The 19,374-nt window shown below is 37.2% G+C and overlaps 1 protein-coding gene across 6 annotated transcripts in view; it reads left to right on the forward strand.

Moving 5' to 3' along the window:
• The window catches only part of NOL4 (nucleolar protein 4), a 414,205-nt gene that overhangs the window by 47,269 nt on the left and 347,562 nt on the right, over positions 1 to 19,374 (forward strand). The window lies entirely within an intron of this gene.

Genomic DNA, 19,374 nt, shown 5'->3' on the forward strand with positions numbered 1-19,374 from the left:
TGATGAGTTGCTTCTTATTGCTTTCAATATTCTCTCTTTGTCTTTGCTGCCAATAGTGTGATGAGGTACCTTGGTGTCTTAGTCTGCTTGGGCTGTCATGACTAAATACCATAGGCTTTCTGACTTAAACAAAAAAATATTATTTTCTCAGCATTCTAGAGGCTAAAATTCCAAGATCAAGGTACTAATATAGTCACTTACTGGTGAGAATTCCCTTCCTAGCTTGTAGATGGACACCTTCTTGCATGGTGGGAAAAGGGAGCACAAGCTCTCTGATGTCTCTTCTTATGAAAGCACTAATCTCATCATAAAGTTCCCACCCTCATGACCTCACTTTCTCTAATTACCTTTCAAAGGCCCCATCTCCAAATACCATCACATGGGTATTAGAGCTTTAGCATATGAATTTGGGGCAGACATATTTCAGATCCACTAGGTGTGGATCTATCTGAATTTAACCTACTTGAAGTTCAGTGAAATTTCTGAATACATATATTCATTTTTTTCATCAAATTTGCAAAGTTTTTTCCCCATTATTTCTTCAAATATTCTTTGTGCCCTTTTCTCACTTCTCTCAATCTGGGAATCCCATTATACTTTTGTTTGTATGCCTGATGATGTCCCACAGGTCTCTAAGGTTTTGTTTATTTTTCTTTTTTTCTTTTTTTACTCTGCTCCTCAGAATGGATAATTTCATCAACTTTATGTTCATGTTCATGGATTCTTTTTCTCTGCCTGCTCAAATAGCTTCTGTCTTTTCTTCTGCTTTCTTCTGTTGAACTCCTCTACTTATTGTTCATTTCAGTGATACTACTTTTCAAATCCAAAATTTCTTTTTTCCTTTCTTAAAAAAATTTTCTGTCTCATTATTGATATTTCCACTGGTGTGACCTTGTTCCAATATTTTTCTTTGGTTCTTCATACATGATTTTCTTTATTTAGCTTTTTGTAAATATTTTAAAAAGCTGGTTTAAAGTTTTATTTTTTTCCAGTTTTCTAGTTTTCTCAGTTTCATCTGAGATAGTTTCTGTTGATTGCTTTATTCTTGTGTATGGGCAATACTTTCTTATTTCTTTGAATGTCAATTCCAATTTCTTACTGAAAAATGAACATTTAAAATAACATTGTATGGGAATTCTGAAAATGAGATTCTCTTCTTTTTTCCAGGGCTTGTTTTTGATGCTTATTATAGTTATAGATGTTTTTTGTTTAGTGAATTTTTAAAATTAATTATGTAACGTCTATATTGTTTGTATTCTGCAGCCACTAAAGTCTTTTCTCAGCCTAATAATCTAATGATAAGACAATGATTCCCTTAAATTCCTAGAACCAGTATTTGCTAAGAGGCTCTCTGTGTTAGGGCAAACCTTTGATAGTCGGCCAGTCTGCTTACAACTCTTCCCTAACCTTTATTTCCTGCTTGTGCAGAGTCTCAAGTTCAGTTAGAGGTGAGACCTGAGGTCCTTCTTAGATCTTTTTTGGGTGTGCATATGCCTCTATGCATGAGTGTGTTGTTTTGGATTTCTAGGGAATATGTTAGAGCCTTTCAAAACCATATAGACATCTTATTCCCTAGCTTTTACTTTTAGGCTTTTGTTTAGTCTATTGTTTGACTCAAATGTTATTCACTGTTGTAGGTGGCTGTGAAGATAAAACATTTTCCTGTAATTGTTTTCCATAAATGTTCCCGAGGTGGAGGCTTTTCACAGTGGGTGAGTTCCAAGTCAGGTCAACTTCAGACAGCTTGTTAAATGGGGTCTTCCATGGAACCACCTGACCGGTAAAATAATGCGACTGTTCTTTGGGACTGAAGCTTTGAAAAAGCTCGGGTTCCATTCTCTTACTTCTGGTGACTAACAGGCTGCTCTAATAAAGTGGGTTGTTACTTTTCTAGGCTACGGCAGAGTACTACATTAGGAGATGGAACTACAGCAAGTTAAAACACCATAAATTTCCCTATTCTTTTCAATATTTAGCCCTTTTTCTTTAATAAATACTTGCTGGGTTTTGTAAGGTTTTGATGAGTTTCCAATGTTTTGGAAAAGTAGATCCTAACAGTTTTGCCTGTTCTTTCATGACTTTTAGGAAGGGCAGATTTTCAGAGGTTCTTACTCTGCCATTATAGTTTTGATGTCACTTCTGTACACTAATTTAAATAGTACAGTGTAAGCTCCCTGCCAAAATTTTTGGGTATTGGGCTGGAACTTTAGTTCAGGATCACTCTAAAGGGGCAAACAAGCTGGCAGGACACCACTAAGTGAATAATGCAAGGAATTTTCCAAGCATCATTCAGTCTCCTCATTGCTACATGGTGTTGTACCATTCAGTTGCTCACATTCACTCTGGGAGGTCATGTGTTTCTCAAAGGATTTTTAAACTTTTTTTTTTTAAAGATTTTTATTTATTTATTTGGCAGAGAGAGACACAGCGAGAGAGGGAACACAAGTAGGGGGAGTGGGAGAGGGAGAAGCAGGCTTCCCGCCGATCCCGCCGAGCAGGGAGCCCGATGTGGGGCTGGGACCATGACCTGAACCGAAGGCAGCTGCTTAACGACTGAGCCACCTAGTCGCCCTGGATTTTTAAACTTTAATTAGTTAATAAAAAGTATTAATTGACATTAAATTCAGAAATACTGAGCAAGTATTGTGATTGAAGTTAAAATAAATATTACCATTCACATTGGGATATCACATTCAACACATCATCCATGTTGAGAGGGACACTTTTCCTTAGTAAAAGCACATTCACACAACACATGGCACTGTTAATATTTGATTTTAATACATCTGCAACATCTGTGGGTATAAAAAAGATTTGCCATTCAAGAATTCATATAATACTTTAAAGACAGATAAAGATATATAGAGTCCCAGAGCAAGTTTGTAGTTTGGTGTCCCTTAAACATGTATCTTTCAATAGTTTTTCAGCATTTGTTTGGTGGATATGGAGAGAAACTACATTTATAAAGTGATTACTTCTTTATTTTCACAACAAAGAATTCTTAAAATAACATTTTAATTGATTTGGAAGTATGATTTTTTATTTTAATTAGTTTTTAAAACTGGATAATTCAAAATTACATTAGTATTAGATTAATATTAATTAATATATTGATGTCATTATCCAAAAATATTTCATTCATTTGTAGTTATAATGCTGGGTGGTGACACAGAACAGATATATCTTAATAGTTTCAGATATGTAACAGGATCTCACTTAGGTTGTCAAAAGTATATTTTATAATAACTTGATTATATATGTATATATGTTTGTATAAATCTGTATATGCATATATGGTATGTATATACATATACAGAAATATACACATACAAATATATATTCATAAATGTAAAATTCTAGGTTAGAAATAATTGGAGTTTTACATAAAATATTTGTCTCAAGAAGTCCCTTGTCCAGATTGAAACAGAAAATAGATGTACTTGAAGTAACATCAGAACAATAATAAAGTAATGCATTAATTAAAGAAATGACAGGTGATACTATATTCTTAAACTCATCAATAGACTGAGGCCTTTGATTCTGGAAAGAAGGTCAGGGTTGAGAGTAGCATGATAAAATGCAGTTTGGATGACTAATAACTTGAGTATTTTCTATCTTGTAAAATGGTATGAAACTCCATTCTTTTTATAAATCCTACCTAAATTGTATTGATGGCACGATGTCTGACAGTTAAAACATATATGGTTTTGTTATATGATATGTTTATGATAATTAATTCTCTACCTGGTATTGATATTTCCTCTTAATGGCTTACCCAGTGCCTGAATTAATAACCTGTTTAGATGTTTAAAACTAGATAAATAGAATAGGGCACTAACTGAAGATGTAGCAAGAATAATAACCATTTTCGTTGCTACAGAGATGACAGGCTTTATCTTCAGTGGTTACTGACAGTTTATGGGCTATAGATGAACAACTTCGGAATTTTTTTTTTAATATTTAGTATGTAGATTACACATTTTTCATGAAGCTTGTAATTGACAAAAGTTAATTTTACTCTGATATTTTCCTAGTGAAGTTATTTGATTTTTCCCTGAGTACTTAAAAATAGCTTGAAATGTTAGAAAAATACAAAGTCTATCTTCTTTTATTCAACAAAAATATTTGAGCACAGGGGTAGAATAATGGTCTTCAAAAGATGTCCACATCCCGATCTCCAGAATCTGTGAATATATTACCATGGCAAAAGGAACTTTGAAGATGTGATTAAAGATCAAAAGATAGGAAGATTATCCTGAAATTTCCAGGTGGGCCCAATTAATCCCAAGTGTCTTTATAAGAGGGTGACAGAAGGACTAGAGGTAAAGGAGATGTGAGGACACAAGCAGAGGTTGGAGTGATGCTCTTTGAAGATGGAAGAAGACGCCTTGAGCCCAGAAGGTAAGCGACCTCTAAAAGCTGGAAAAGGCGGAGAAATGATTTTCCCTTAGAGCTTCCAGATGGGATCTGAAGAAATTGTGGGTGGGGTGATTTGATAGAAGCAGCACCTACAAAGGCTAAAAAGCAAAGGAGAAAATTGATTAAGAATTGAAAAAAGAATGGCATAGCTAGAGAGTAGAGTAAGACAGGGAGACCGGTGAAAGACAATGTTAAAGAATTCCTTGGGCCAAACCATGAATGTTTTGGCAGTTCGTATTAATGAGTATGTATTTTTGTTAGGTGTGTCTTAAGTACAAAGTGTAGTTAAACGTTGTCCTTTTTCCTGTTGGAGAAGTTTCCTTTAATTCCTACTTTTTTGAGAATTTTTATTAGGAATGGATGTTGGATTTTTCAGGTGCCTTTTCTGTATTATTGGCCTGAGCGTATGGTTTTTTAGTTTGTTGATATGGTGGATGACATTGATTTTTGAAATGTTAAACCAACCTTGCATTCCCACCTCCCACAGTGGGAGTAAGCCACCCAGGTGCCTCAATGTCTCATTTTTTTGTTTTCTAATTACCTTGCTCTTTTTTAATGTTCTCTTTCCTACTACCTTGACATTTTAAATTATTTTTTTTACTCACCTTTCCCCTTCACTGATTTGGAATTTATACACTAGATTTATCTTAGTTACTGCCATTTACATTTGGCCATGCATAATTATTAAATTCTACCTCTGGACCTTCCTGCCTACCATCTTGGACATGAATTACAATCTTTTGTTATCAAGGGTTTGGTTTATAGTCTTTTTTCTCTTGAACCCCAGAATGTAGATAATATTACTGTTCTTCTTTTATATAATTATTTCTTTAATTTATGTATTACATACTGTATATCTTTATTTCATAGATCATGTTGCTTTTACACTGTATCATCTTCAAATTCACTAGTTTCTTTCCATGTTTCTTATTCCAGTCTGTTAGGTTTTTTCTTTGGAGACAAGTTTTCTTCCTTGAAATTAGTGCTTTAGAAGTTCCTTTATTTAAAGTTCTATGGGTGGTTAAGTTTAAGTATAAAGTATAGTTTAAGAAACTTAATTTTCCAGCTGAAAATATTTTTATTTAGACCTGTTATTTTAACTTTTTAAATCCTTTTTTTTTTTAAAGATTTTTATTTATTTTTCAACAGAGAGAGAGACAGTGAGAGAGGGAACACAAGCAGGGGGAGTGGGAGAGGGAGAAGCAGGCTTCCCTCGGAGCAGGGAGCCCGATGTGGGACTCGATCCCAGGATCCTGGGATCATGACCTGAGCTGAAGGCAGACCCTTAACAACTGAGCCACCCAGGCCTGAGCCACCCAGGCATTCCTTAAATCTTTTTTAAAAAGGTCTTTTTATTTTTCGTATTACATCATATCATCCTGTTGAGAAATGTGCTGTCACTCCTATTATCCTTTTTTGTAGATGATCTCTTTTTTGAAGGTGTTTAAATCTTTCTCTTCTGATGGTGTTCTACAGATTCACTTATAATGTATTTAAGTGGAGACTTAAAAATAATTAGGCTTGGGCACCTGGGTGGCTCAGTCAGTTACGCGTCTGCCTTCAGTTCAGGTCATGATCCCAGGGTCCTGAAATCCAGTCCCAAACGGGGAATCCCTGCTCAGCGGGGAGTCTGCTTCTCCCTCTGCCCCCCCCCCCCCTCCCCTTACTCATGCTCGTGCGTTCTCCCTCTCTCGCAAAAATAAATAAAGAAAATCTTTAAAAAAGTAATAAAAATAATTAGGCTTTCTAATATATAGTCTTGAATTTCTGAATTAATGACTTTTACCAGTTGTGGAAAATTCTATTATTTTCTTAAATTAGAGGGAAAGAAATGATATAAAAGTAACTGGACAGATCTAGAACATATTTCTTAAGTGAAAAAACAACAAATATAGAAAGTAGGAACTCAAAGGTTTCAATAGAAATTTTGATAACATTGAAAAGAGTTGGTGAACTGAAATCTAGATGTGAAGATATTGCCCCAAATGCAGTCTTTTTTTTTTTTTTTTTGGTCATTCCTCTCCCTCTAAATCCTTGCACTCACAAATCAGCTTATTTACTGTGCTTTGCCAGAATCCAAGGTTTAGTTTCTTCCTCTGGCTCCCTCCAATCCCCAGAAGCTGTAGGTTCCTGGTATGGGCAATTGCCTCCAGATAAGCCTAAGCTTTAGTTTTCTGTTATAACTTACTTCTCTGATTTCACTTTGCCATTTCTTTTAAATTTTAATTTTGGTGTTCTTGGTGTTTCTCATATATGTGCTCAATAATATATTTAAAATGTGTACACATACGAGGGAGAGAGAGTAAGTTGGCTCAGATTTTCATTTTATGAAAATACTTTAAATTGTAGGTGTCAAAAATGAAACCAGTAAAACAAGTAGTAAATTGAATAAGTAATCCAAGCAAGAGATACAGGCAAGTGTCAGCAGATTTGAGAAGGGTTTAATAGTTATGCTTAGTAACTGGATTTGTGGGAGGTGTAAGAAATTCAAGATAATTTAGGTTAAAGCTTAACAGCACTTTATATACAAGTATTCCATAGCTGTTCTAGAACAGCTTGATTGTTACAAATTTATAAGCTTTAGTTAACGTTGTTCTATTTCTTTAGTGGATATTACTGTAGTTCTAGATTTTATTGCAGGTCAAGTTTAAATGATGTACCTCTGATGCTGGGACTGTGGGGAAATGAACATAGACAAATTTTTGTGTAATCTACGTTCTGTTAAAAGACAAACGTCTTTCAATTCCTCCCTGCTTGCCTATGACAGACTCTGTTTGTTTACTTCAAATCTAGGTGTAAGATCCAACTGACATACCCTGTTGAAGTGGGAATTAGAAGGTGGCTATTTTTATGTTGTATTTGTGTTTTCTTAATTGTTCTATTAATATTTTTCTGTCAAACACTTTAACTCCAACTTATGAATTAGTTGGTACCTACTGGCCCAGGTAAGCTATAATGTTATATTCTGATCAGTGGATAAAAACTGTCAGCTTTCTATCCTATGAAGCTTTGGAGGTTTGACAGCCTTATAATAAGGTTAATGAATATTTTAAATATAACAGTTTCTTCTAATATAACATTCTTTAGTGAGTAAGCTGGAGATGTACATACAAGTTTCTCTGGCTCTGTATTCTGTGTTAAGAATCTCTGAAATATTCTCAACTCTTGGAAAGACATATTTTGAAAATTTTCATTCAGTCGGCTTTTTTTTCTAGGAAGATTTTAAATGTTGAAAAAATATAGCATTGCTTGTCACAACTAACAGATTAAAATAAACTTATGCTTTTAAAAGTGTAGACATTTATCAATTTAAATATATATAATGTTTATTATTATTCAATTAATACCTGCTTATTATAGATTTCTTGAAAAGTAGAGAAAGAAAAAATAACCTCTGGTTCTATTATCTAGAGACATCTATTAACAAAAATTGCATATTGAGTACATGATATGTGTTTCTTTAAAATCATTTCTTTATATACTTCTTTTTCCAGTTTCCTCAATTCTAGTGTGCACTAATATTAAATGATCAGATAATTATTCATTTTGAAGGCTTTAGTTAGCAGCTCTGTGTTATAGTCTATATTTTAATGCCCCAATATATATTGTACCTTGGGAAAATGGAACAATACTTGAATATGCAAAGATTGAGACCTAGCTGAAAGCATGCCAGACCTGCTGAGAGCTAATATACCATGTGAAATAATAAGGAGTGAGCAGCTAGGTCTTTTCAAACTGCAAAAGAAGCAGTCCAGAAGGCCAAAAGCTTTTCTATTTGCTTCCCATTCATTTAAACCTCTACCATTGGGCGATGGGGTACTCTGATCATGAGCCTTCTTCTGTGAGATCCTGATGACATAAAGTGAGATATTAAACATTAGTCCATATACATTCTATGGCTTATGTACAGATCTATCTCCCAATTGAAATATGCATTTTCCTTTAATCAATGTGGACAAAAAAGGAGCTAATTTGGCACTTGAGGGCATGGATAAATCCCCAGGGAGATAGAAACATTTCTGCCATATAGAAATAGTTTGACAGTTTGGAAGATGATTAAAGATATATTATCTTTATTAATCTCCTACTCACTGTATCACATTTAAAGTGAACTTCTTTATAAAAATCATCTTTGGAAGTAACTGCCTTATAAAATTGAGTATTTCAGTACAAATATACCAGAACATACCTGAATTAACAATCTGATAACACTTCAATTTGCATTTTAAGGCATATATCGAATATTGAAACTCTAACTGAAAGATCTTCTATGTTTTAGTACCAAATTTATTTAGTATCCAAATATGTATACATATATACATACCACTTAAAAATTTCTTAAGCAAATTATTAAATCTAATTGACAAATGTTGTTCATTTCCCTATGAATTTCCTCCAGTTGCAGATTATCTTTGCCCTAAGTGCTAAGTAACCAACAATTATTGAACAATACACTGATTCATCAAGCATCTCCATAAATGTTTGGAAAAATCAATGATACAATGTATATTCAACAACACAGGTATTGCTTACAAATTTATTTTCAAATTTTGTGGATCTTATTTAAAAGGTAATACTAAAAGCTTCTATTATGAAAAGCCCTGGTTATAGCAATAAAATATTGCTCAAGAAGTGAACAGGTGCATATTGTAACTATGGAAAACGGTCCTGAAAATTTCAACTAGAAATAAAAAATAGTTTCTTTGGTTTTTTTCTTTGTCTACACCTAAGCAATAATGTTTATTTCTTTCAAAATCGTGGCGGCGCCTTTTGAAATCAAGGCAACAGTCCCCATTGACTTAGCTGCCAGAAGAGACGCCCTTCTCCACCCGTGATTGTTTTGCTCCAGTAAACAAACACATGATTCAGTTCTTTTAGGCTCTGGGCAAAAATCAGTTTCTGTATGCAATTTTGAATCATTGGTCACGAGTGCCTCTAAAGGACAGTTTACCTGGCTGGGGGTGGCAGCGCTCTGCCTGCTGACAACTCCCCCTCCCCTGCACCCCTTTCCCATGGGAGGCCAGGGCAAGCGGAGCTGCTGACCCTGGGGAAGGCTGGGGGTACCGTAGGGTCCCTGGCTTTACTAGCCACCTTCTACTGAGTGGCTCCGAGGGAGTCTACCTTTCGCTCCCCAAAGCCAGGGAAGGGCAGGAAAAAAGAGCGAGGACTCTGTGTCCTAGTCCTTGGACATAAGCCTAGGTGGGCGTGAAGGGCAGGTGGCAGGCGTTGCGAGGGGGCCAGGAAGCGGAGGGAATGGGGGCAGAAAGCCCGCAGCCAGCGGGAGCTCCCCCCCCCCGGAAGGCACCTCGGCCCTCGCTTGGATGTGGGGATGGATTGGGGTGGGGTAAGCTTCTAACGGGCTCTCTCGGACCTTTGGAAGGTGGCCCGCAAATTCTAGCGCCTCAGCCCCGGAGGAGAAAGCAGATGCCTCTCCAACGTGCTGGGAAGGCGGGGAGGTTGAACCTCTTCCCCGGCTGCTTCGGGTCCCCGCCGGGTCTCCAGGCCCCGTCGCCTCCTTCTTCCAAGTGCACCATTGGGCCCGGCCCGGCTTGATGAGTTCTCAGATCTCCTCCCGCCCTCAAGCTCCGGGCCCAGGGGGCAGGGAACGCCCGAGGGAAAAGGGCCGTGGCCTTCCTTACCCCCGGCCGTTGCCCAGGCAACAGTGTGGTGGGCCGCGGACGCTGCAGAGACTGGAGCGCCGGGCGTGTGTGGCTGGAGGACCAGCCGGGAGCCGGCGCGAGGTCGGGGGAGGCGCGGCGGGCGCGGGGCGGCTGGACTGCGCCTTTCTCACCTCCACCCCTCCAGTGTTGCCATGGAGACTGCCGGGGCAGCCTCACCTGTCCTGGCTGCTACAGGCGCCGCCACCTGACAAGCTGCAGCTACCAGAACCCTCTTTTGCCCCAGCGCTCTCTTCCAGGAACTCTGACCCAGCACCTGCCACTGCTCGCCTCCCACAAACAGGAAATGAGAGGGTAGACTTCCAAAATTCGCCCGGGGTTCCTCCACCACACCTTTCTTTATTCGGCTTTCCACCCAGAATTCTCTGTATCTCAGTGTTTTCCACTATTAACGGTCTGGAGGATGAAAAGTGACTCCCTTTGTACTATGTCTGCCACACACCTCTTCTGTTGACAAACAGCTTATTCCGCAGAACACTGTTCTGGACAAAATCTAATTATCAACAGAAAGAGATTTAAATTTTTTTTTTTTAATTACAGTAGATACGTGAAATTCCTACTTTTCATTTGTAGTATATGGATAATATAGAAACATCCTTTTGCTGAAATTAACCACTCTTTGACAAATGAGTGGAATAATTATGTGTCGGAATATCTGGGGACATAATAGAGAAAGAATAAGCTGTTCAGAAGCCTCTTCCTTGTTTTGTTCCCCCCCCCCCCCAGTCTGTATTCCAATCCAGTGCTAAAATGTCTATTTCTGGGCTCCATTCCATCCATGTTTGAGATCAGTTTTTGGCTTTGCAGGGGGGGTAGGGGTTATTTTAGCATGGATCTGCCTTTGAACTGGGGTGGGAGGTAAATTAAATACCCTAGAATATTTACACTTAGTTCAGGTTCAAGATTTAGTGCATGGATGCATCTCTACTGACTACCGACATGAATGCACTTAGCAAGAAGGATTCTCCCTGATTAGAGCAAGTTGAGGCATCTGTGATCTTGAATTGCCAACCATACCCTGGCAGGCTCTGTGAACTGCTGTTGGTCTCAACCCCTTGCTTCTCAAATTTCTTTTCTGTTTAATGTGTATATGGTACAACTTTCATTCTCTGAAAGCACCCTGGTAGCTTTTGCTACTGATAATCATGAGTTTCCTTACATAGTTCTGCAATTTTGAATAGACTAGCCTTTTCTGCTAACTTTAATACTACCTCTTTAGAAAATTCCAACAATGTCAGATAACTATTTCTTCCCTAAAGCTGATAGGTGAAGTACTTAATAATTTAGTTTTGTCACACTTTCTGTGTCATGGGATTTTCAAAGCCTCTAAAAAGGATTTTTATATAGTCCAAGGGCTAGGTAAAGCTATGAATTTGAAACACGTTTGTCTTCAGTGTCTTAATCTACTTGGTTGCAGCCTATCCCAGAGGCCATTAGGGTTTCCTAAACACCAACCCTGAATCCCCTTTTCATTTGTCATCCTAATTAACTTCTCCTAAGACTTTGACCCTCCCTCTTGATTTAACGTCTCATCATCCTGGAAAATCTGTCCTCATCTTCTCCTGGTGCTTCTCTGATCTCTTTGAAGACTTTTCCTCATGCTTTTCATTTGTCCTCTTTCTTCTTCTTCTTTTTTTTTTTTAAAGATTTTATTGATTTGAGAGAGAGTGAGAGAGAGAGAGAGAAAGAGAGCTCACAAGCTTGAGTACGGGGAGGGTCAGAGGGAGAAGCAGACTCCCAGCTGAGCAGGGAGCCTGATGGGGGTCAGGGCTCAATCCTGGGACTCTAGGATCATGATCTGAGCAGAAGGCAGAGGCTCAACCAGCTGAGCCATCCAGGTGCTCTTGTCCTTTTTCTTCTTTTATATTGCCTGTTGGTCTTCTGCTTTATCCATTCAGCTTGTTTTCCTGGGCCTTTTCTTTCACATCCATAGCTTCATCTGCCCTGTTATTCTCATGTCTTTCAAACCTACGTTATCTTGTCCAGACTCTTCTCTGAATGCCAGACCTACCTATTTCATGGACATTTCTACTGGTCTTTCCTTCAGGCATCTCTCTCTCTCACTGAACTATGTTCCTTTTCAAAACTTGCTTCTGCTACTGTATTTCATATCTTGGTTAATGACCTTACTATCCCCCCAGTTACCCAAGATAAGAAACATGGAGCCATTTATTGATTCTTGCATTCATCTCATCAGATTTCTTATTGGTATCTAGCATGTGCCAGGCACACTGTCATGAGGGTTAATTCTAGTAGGAAAGATAGAATACTACATTTATGACTAAGTAATAAAATTACAGCTTTTTAGAAAGTTTACTACAGAAGTAACCAGGGTGCTATATGATAAGAAAAGTTCTTATGTTGAGATGAGGATGAGAAGAAGCCAAACATTTAAGTTGTTGGAGAAAGAACAGGTCAGGCAGACAGAATAGATCCTGTGGTAAAGAAGGGCTTCTTGTATTCAATGAATTAACATAAAAAGCAATGTGCATGGTGAGAAGGAAAGTGAGGAGCAAGATTAGGGTAGAAAGGGAAACAGGGGTCAGATTTTGTAGGATTTGGTGGGCCCTAATAAGGAGTTTTTCCCTGTGTGCAGTGGGAAGCCATGAAATGTTTTTAAGAAGAGTGGTCTGAGCTGTTTTATAATTTAAAAAGATCATTCTGGCTGTGGGATGGAGAATGAATTAGAGGAGGTGACAGTTTAGAGATGGAGAGGAAATTAAAGACTATAGAAGTGTTAGTGATTAGAAGGTTAGTGATAACAGGGTGGAAGTGGAGAGGGAGATAAGTGAACTGACATGAGGTATTTTCAATAGTCTTTGTCACTCAGATTGGGTCTCAATTTCATTTCTGTCCTTAGGGTGCACCATGCCCTATGGGACTTTCCACATTCGGGTACTTACTACTAAATCCTAATTGTTATGATTTTATTCTTTTATGGCCTTAACTGCCAATGATACACGATAGCTGGCAAGGAAAATGTAGAGAACAATAGATAAGAAAGAAGCTCTAGAGTCAAGCTGCCTTGGTTCATGTCCAAGGTCCATGACTTACTAGCTGTGTCACTTTGAGCAAATTGCTTAAGCATCCTGCTATAGAATAGTAATAGTAGCATAATACTTATTTACAGGACTTTACAAGGATCAAATAATGCATATAATATACAGTGTATGTCAGGTGCTCAGTAGATGTTAGATGATGATGTTGGCCCTGATGATAATGATAGAGGACTTGTTATCTCATTCGAATAAGGGCTTTTTATGAAATCACTTGAGGGAGGTTCTGTAGCTTTTACTTCTAACTTATTTATAAGTGGGTTAAGAACCAAGAAAAGAAGTGCATGTGGCTAGTCTTGAGGGCAGGAGGAAATGGGGAATGTTTTGACAATCTTAGGGTTGCTCCTCCTCAAATATCCCTTCTTGGAAAAATTCTCCTTGAGGAGTTTTCTGTTCCTTTCTGATTTTTTAAAAAATATTACTTTCCTTAGGCTTGTGTTTTGTCGTTTTATTTTTCCTTGAGTGATTTGAAAAGAAAATGAATATGGAGTTGTTAATCATGGCAAGAATGATAAAAAGCCTCTAAGTTGGGAGAAATTGGGCCTTGTTGTTACTTGGTTTGATCATTATAGTAAAAACGAATTCCAAAGTAAACACTCTTCAGTAATTCAAAACTTTCATTTTCCTAAGTTCCCATCTGCCAATATTGACTGCATTTTATCAAGTATTCACTGTCCTTCATAACTTGTGCATATCCCATATTTTTCTTAATCAGTTATCAAGTCTTCTCAGGATTGAATAGATGAATCAATCCTTTATAAAGTGTCTCTCTCATCTTTTTCCTTTCCTTTTTATTATTGTTGCCCTCTGTCTAAACTAGGCTCTCATTATATATATACATACATTATCAGGAAATATATACATTATCCTTTTAACATTTCTCTGCTTGACTCTTTCATATTCATGGCAGATGAATTTTCTCAAAACATGGAACTATTCTTGCCACTCTCTCATTCAAAAAATTCAAAAGCTGTTCACTGAGAAGAAAGTTACAAACTGGCAAAGGATTCATATTCAGGCTATCTATAGAGCTCCTTTAAGTTAAAAAGACCACCCAATAAGAAGACAGTAAGCAGTTAGGAGGGATACTCAACAAGAGTAATTCTCCAAATGACTAATAAATAAGAGAAAGGGTCCTTGACCTCAATAGTCATCAGACAAATGAAAATTAAAACTACTAAGTAGTTAGCAGACAAATGAAAATCACAACTGCCAGAATGGCTACAATGAAAAGGAATGATTTTCCCATGTGTTGGTAAGAATGTAGCTCAAATAGAATGCCCCTGTGTTGCCAGGGGAATAATAAATGATGCAGCTACTTGGGAAAAACTATTTAGCATGATCTACAAAAGTTGAATGTAAGTATGTTCTTTTTTTTAAAAGATTTTATTTATTTATTTATTTGAGAGAGAGAGAGTGAGTGAGAAACAGCATGAGAGGGGAGAGGGTAAGAGGGAGAAGTAGGCTCCCTGCTGAGCTGGGAGCCCAATGCAGAACTTGATCCAAGGACTCCAGAGGCAGTCGCTTAACCAACTGAGCCACCCAGGTGCCTGAAATGTAAGTATATCCTATAAAGCAATTCTACTCCTCTGGTATATAGCCAAAAGAAATGAGTAATGGGTGCACCAAAAAACACAAGGGAAACTGTTAGAGCAGAATTATTTTTAGTAGCTGAAAACTGGAAACAACTCTAATGTTTATCTTGAAGACAATGGTTAAATAAATTATGGCATGTTCCAGAGAAAGAAGAACCCCTGGCACACTGTTGGGGGGAGGTACAGCCACTCTGGGAAACTGTATGGAGGTTCCTCAAAAAAGTTGAAAATAGAGCTAGCTACCCTATGACCCAGCAATTGCACTACTAGGTATTTAGTTTGTAGTGATCTGAAGGGGCACCTGCACCCCAATGTTTATAGCAGCAGTGTCCATAATAGCCAAACTATGGAAAGAGCCCAGATGTCCATCAACAGATGAATGGATAAAGAAGATGTGGTATATATACACAATGGAGTATTAGTCATAAAAAATGAAATCTTGCTATTTTCAATGATGTGGATGGAACTAGAGTATTATGTTGGGTGAAATAAGTTAATCAGAGAAAGACAATTATCATATGATTTCACCCGTATGTGGAATTTAAGAAACAAAACAGAGGAGCATAGGGGAAGGGAGGGAAAAATAAAACAAGATGAAATCAGAGAGGGACACAAACCATAAGAGACTTTCAACTATAGGAAACAAAATGAGGGGTACTGGAGGGGACGAGGGTGTGGGAATAGGGTAACTGGGTGATGGACATTAAGGAGAACACGGGATATAATGAGCACTGGGTGTTATATAAGACTGATGAATCACTGAACTTTACCTCTGAAACTAATAATATACTATATATTAATTTGTTGAATTTAAATAAAAAATTACGGTATGTTCTGTAATGGAATACTTGCAGCTGTAAAACATTAAAAAATCCTGTCACATACTACATATATGAACCCCACAAACATAATGGCATGACAAGATAGGCAACACAAATCTACATAGAGAAGTTAGGTCGTGGTTATCTTCAGGGAGGTGAGCAAGGTTGGTGATTGGGAAGGGCATGAAAATGCGGGTGGAGAGCTGAAGCTTAAATTTCTTGAGCTGAGTGATTCTGACATGGGTACGTTGTATAAATTTAGCAGGCTGTACATTTATGATATGTGCATTTTGACCGTATGCTCTATTTCAATAAAAATATTTATTTTTAAAAAGGCTTCTCATTAGCTACCATATGAGGTCACTCTCTCCAGACGGGCATTCAAGCCTCCCCCAACTGGACTTTACACAACTACTTTTCCAGTTGTTTCCTTGTTTCATCTTGGCACATGTCCAGTTTCTGTCAGGTCTGACTAGTAAATGAGGCAGAGGCTTCCACTTTTTCATATTCATTGTTTTTTTTTTTCTTTTTAGAAATAGAACCATCTGAATTTCAGCAGGACACCTGACTGCCTTTGACCAATTTGCTGACTACATTTTCTAGCTTTCTTTGCCTGTAGGTGTGGTCCTGTGATTAAGTTTGGACCAATGCTGCATGAGTAGACATTATACTTTGTCTTTCACTTTTACTTCTGGCTGGGAACTAGTGAAATTTAGAGAATCCTTGGCCTGTTTCTGATGGCAAAACTACTGCTTTGGCCAGCTCTCTGGACTGTTACGTGGGAGGGAAATGCATTTCTGTTTATTTAACTTACAATATTTTGAGATCTCTTTATTAGAATATAGTCTCTATCTTAGCAGACTTAATATTTCATAAACATTGTGATTCATATGTGCCTCTGCATTGAGTGAGGCTAGTTTTTCCAGAGATGCCCTGACCCTAGGTTTCTTCTACTGAGAGGATCTCCAGGCTGCGCCATAGTTATTATTTGTTCCCTTGCAGTGTGTTCCGTGGCCTATATATGTGACCATGGAGAATGCATTAATTTTTCTGAGCCCCATATTCCTCACCTGTGAAATGACAATGATAGATGACTCTTAAGAAGATTAAAATATATGTGAAGCATTTAGCACAGTCTGGGATACAATATGAAGCACTCAACAAATATACGCTTATTTTCACATAATAATTTTAATATACATCATGACGTTATAGAATTAAGCAAAGGCATAGCATCAAAGATCAGTGTGTGTTGGAGGTAGATACCCAAGTTAAGGGTATTTTAAAAATGAGCTCATCTTGCTTTATGATTCCAGGGCTTCTAGAAATTCCTAAATATTGGAAATAGTGCAATGTGAACATAAATAGACCCTGTAACTAAACATTTCTACTCTTAGTTATATGTCTAAAAGAAATAAGCACATGGGTATACTAAAAATATGAACAAAATATTCACAGCAGCACTATTTTTAATAGACAAATGGAAATAACTTGTTTCTTAGATATAGGAGCAAAATTGATTTTTAATTTTGGCATTTATCTTTAACTGTTCCCTGCTTCTCTTTCCTCTTAAATATTGGGGGGTAAGAACTCCTTACAGTTGACTCCTTAAGAATCTGACTTATCTATTAGGAAGTGCTTTGGGAAAAATTTCTAAAAAGTCTCTAATGTTACAAATAAATTATGCTTATAATTTTAGTATTTCCTTTCTAGAATCATCTAGCAATTTTCTTGGCTCTAAAGTACTTCCTTTAAGTTCCCTTAGTGAGGGTGGTAAATGCTTTTGGTTTTTGTTTCAAAATTCATTCTTGAATGATAATTTATCTGAGTACACAGTCTACATTAATATGTATTTGCCCTTAGAGCCATGGAACTATTATTCTACTGTCTTCTGAGTTTTCTGATTACTGAGAAGTTTGCAGTCAGACAAATAGCTGGTATTTAAAAGTAATCTGTTTTATCTTTCTGGCTGCTTGTTAATGTGGTCAGTCTGTGGATATCAGCAGTTTAACTGAGATGTATTCAAGAGTGAATTTTTTAAAAACAAAATTATCCTGTTTGGAATTCATCGTATTTCTTAAATCTGAATAGCTCTACCTAAATAGCTCTACCAAGTTTTTTCTCCATTGTTTTCCCAAGGGTGAGACTTTTTTTTTTTCCCTCAATAAAGAGATAAAGGAAAATAAGACAAGTCACTTTGTCTTCCCTATTTTTAAATGGGCAGATTTTTTCCTATTCCATTTTTTTTTTCACTACATGTGTTGACCTTGTTTTGAGGGTCTTTTTTTATATGTGGAGGTTTCTCTTTCAAATCTTATGGCCCATTGTTCACATGACCCTAGAAAGTTGCCTTATTTTGAGAGCTGTGTATTTATTTTATTTTTATTTTTATTTATTTTTAAAGTTTTTACTTTAATTCCAGGTAGTGAATATACAGTGTTGTATTAGTTTCAGGTGTACAATATAGTGATTCAATACTTCCATATATCATCCAGTGCTCATTGCAACAAGTGTCCTCCTTAATCACCATCACCTATCTCACCCATCCCCCACCTGCCTCCCCTCTGGTAACCATCTGTTTTTTTTTTTTTTTTAAAGATTTTATTTATTTATTTGAGAGAGAGAGAATGAGAGAGAGCAAGCACATGAGAGGGGGGAGGGTCAGAGGGAGAAGCAGACTCCCTGCCGAGCAGGGAGCCCGATGCGGGACTCGATCTAGGGACTCCAGGATCATGACCTGAGCCGAAGGCAGTCGCTTAACCAACTGAGCCACCCAGGCGCCCAATCTGTTTGTTCTCTATAGTTAAGAGTCTGTTTTTTGGTTTGTCTGTCTTTTTTTCTTTGTTCATTTATTTTGTTTCTTAAATTACACATATGAGTGAAATCATACGGTATTTGTCTTTCTCTGGTTTATTTCTCTTCCCATTATACTCTCTAGCTCTATCCATGTTGTTGAGAATGGCAAGATTTTGTTCTTTTTATGGCTGAATAATATTCCATTTTATATATGTATACCACATCTTTATCCATTCATCAATTGATGGACACTTGCGCTGCTTCCATATCTTGGCTATTATAAATAATGCTGCAGTAAACATAGGGGTGCATGTACCCTTTTGAATCAGTGTTTTTGTCTTCTATGGGTAAATACCCAGTAGTGCAATTACTGGATTATAGGGCAGTTCTATCTTTAATTTTTTGAGGAACCTCCATACTGTTTTCCACAGTAGCTGCACCAGTTTGTATTCCAAGAGCTGTGCATTTTAGTTATTTTATGGTGGAAAGTCTTTGTTTTTTAAGAGAATATTAATGGAAGTGGATGGTTTATATCCTTGGCAAATTTTTATTTTTCAGTATGAATTGTTCTAAAATATGAAGAAGTATTTTTAGAAATACATGCAATTAAAAGAGACATAGGGATTTTGTTATATTTAATTTTTTGTGATTTTTCATTTTTTTTAATTGACCAAGGTTACCTTACAAAAAAAATGCCTTCAGCTGGTTTTTGGTCCACTTAAATAATTTTCCATAGTGGTTACACAAGAAACAAGGCTTTCATTCACTTTAACTTTTTTCTTTCTTTTCTTTTCTTTTTTTTTTTTAAAGAATTTATTTATTTATTTGACAGAGAGAGACACAGCAAGAGAGGGAACAGAAGCAGGGGGAGTGGGAGAGGGAGAAGCAGGCTCCCCACTGAGCAGGGAGCTCCATGCGGGGCTCTATCCCAGGACCCTGGGATCATGACCTGAGCTGAAGGCAGACGCCTAATGACTGAGCCTCCCAGGCTCCCCTTTTTCTTTCTTTT

The sequence above is a fragment of the Neomonachus schauinslandi genome, chromosome 14, assembly GCF_002201575.2.
Source record: "Neomonachus schauinslandi chromosome 14, ASM220157v2, whole genome shotgun sequence".
NCBI classification, from domain to species: Eukaryota; Metazoa; Chordata; class Mammalia; order Carnivora; family Phocidae; genus Neomonachus; species Neomonachus schauinslandi.